This window comes from Mandrillus leucophaeus, unplaced genomic scaffold (assembly GCF_000951045.1).
Source record: "Mandrillus leucophaeus isolate KB7577 unplaced genomic scaffold, Mleu.le_1.0 Scaffold81, whole genome shotgun sequence".
In the NCBI taxonomy this organism is placed as follows: domain Eukaryota; kingdom Metazoa; phylum Chordata; class Mammalia; order Primates; family Cercopithecidae; genus Mandrillus; species Mandrillus leucophaeus.
The window spans coordinates 2,007,388-2,009,808 of NW_012108808.1; positions in this window are offsets into that span (position 1 = coordinate 2,007,388).

Consider the following 2,421-nt stretch of genomic DNA (forward strand, 5'->3'; position numbering starts at 1 on the left):
AAAATATTAAAACTGCAAAATAATATACTATTTCTTATTGTCCTGTGGTACAACTTTTTAGTAAAAAGGCAAAGTATAATTAATTTAAATGATTTTAAAAGTATATAATACATTGAATTCAAAATATTCAATTATTAAATTTTATGTAAAAAAGTGGAATAAAGAATGAGATAGGTGCTTAACATATATTTTGTAGTTTAATATGTGAATTTAATCTTGCAAAATCTAAAAAAATTTTCATCTTACAGAATCTAAAATGGAAAGAAAGAGAATCATTCCAAGATGGCCGAATAGGAACAGCTCCAGTCTACAGCTCCCAGCGTGAGCGACGCAGAAGGCAGGTGATTTCTGCATTCCCAACTGAGGTATGGCATTCATCTCATTGGGACTGGTCAGAAAGTGGGTGCTGCCCACAGAGTGTGAGCCAAAGCAGGGCAGGGCATCACCTCACCAGGGAAGCACAAGGATTCAGAGAATTCCCTTTCCTAGACAAGGGAAGTCATGACAGACAGTACCTGGAATATTGGGACACTCCCACCCTGATAATGTGCTTTTCCAATGGTCTTAGCAAATGGCACACCAGGAGATTATATCCTGCACCTGGTTTAGCGGGTCCCATGCCGAAGGAGCCTTGCTCACTGCTAGCACAGCAGTCCAAGATTGAACTGTGAGGCAGCAGAGAGGCTTGGGGAGGGGTGTCCACCATTGCTGAGACTTGACTAGGTAAACAAAGCGGCCAGGAAGCTTGAACTGAGTGGAGCCAACTGCAGCTCAACAAGGCCTGCCTGCCTCGGTAGATTCCATCTCTGGGGGTGGGGCATAGCTGAACAAAACATAGCAGAAACTTCTGCAGACTTAAACGTCCCTTTTTGACAGCTTTGAAGAGAGCAGTGGTTCTCCCAGCATGGAGTTTGAGATCTGAAAACAAAGAGACTGCCTCCTCAAGTGGGTCCCTGACCCCCGAGTAGTCTAACTGGGAGACACCTCCCAGTAGGGGCTGACTGACACCTCATACAGCCAGGTGCCCCTCTGAGGTGAAGCTTCCATAGGAAGGATCAGGCAGCCACATTTGCTGTTCTGCAGTCTCCACTGATGATACCCAGGCAAACAGGGTCTGGGGTGAACCTCCAGCAAACACCAGCAGACCTGTAGCTGAGGGTCCTGACTGTTAGAAGGAAAACCAACAAACAGAAAAGAATAGCAGTAACATCAACAAAAAGGACATTCACACCAAACCCCGATGTGTAAGTCACCATCATCAAAGAACAAAGACAGATAAAACCACAAAGATGGGGAGAAACCAGAGCAGAAAGTCTGAAAATTCTAAAAACCAGAGCGCCTCTTCTACTCCAAAGGATCTCTCTCAGTTCACCAGCAACAGAACAAAGCTGGATGGAGAATGACTTTGATGAGTTGACAGAAGTAGGCTTCTGAAGATCGGTAATAACAAATTCCTCTGAGCTAAAGGAGAATGTTTGAACCCACCACAAGGAAGCTAAAAAAATTAAGAAAAGATTGGACGAATGGCTTACTAGAATAGACAGTGTAGAGGAAACCTTAAATGACCTGATGGAGCTGAAAACCATGGCACAAGAACTACACGACGCATACACAAGGTTTAGTGGCCAATTCGATCAAGTGGAAGAAAGGGTATCAGTGGTTAAAGATCAAATAAATGAAATGAAGTGGGAAGAGAAGTTTAGAGAAAAAGAGTAAAAAGAAATGAACAAAGGCCTCCAAGATATATGGGACTATGTGAAAAGATCAAATCTACGTTTGATTGGTGTACTGAAAGTGATGGGGAGAATGGAACCAAGTTGGAAAACACTCTGCAGGATGTTATCCAGGAGAACTTCCCCAATCTAGCAAGGTAGGCCAACATTCAAATTCAGGAAATACAGAGAATGCCACAAAGATACTCCTGAAGAAGAGCAACCCCAAGACACATAATTGTCAGATTCGCCAAGGATAAAATAAAGGAAAACATGTTAAGGGCAGCCAGAGAGAAGGTCGGGTTACCCACAAAGGGAAGCCCATCAGACTAACAGCAGATCTCTTGGCAGAAACTCTACAAACCAGAAGAGAGTGGGGGCCAATATTCACCATTCTTAAAGAAAATAATTTTCAAACCAGAATTTCATTTCCAGCCAAACTAAGCTTCATAACTGAAGGAGAAATAAAAGCCTTTACAGATAAGCAAATGCTGAGAGATTTTGTCACCACCAGGCCTGACTTACAAGAGTTCCTGAAGGAAACACTAAACATGGAAAGGAAAAACCAGTACCAGCCACTGCAAAAATATGCCAAATTTTAAAGACCATCAATGCTAGGAAGAAACTGCACCAACTAATGGGCAAAATAACCAGCTAACATAATGAAAGTTTCAAATTCACACATAACAATATTAACCTTAAATATAAA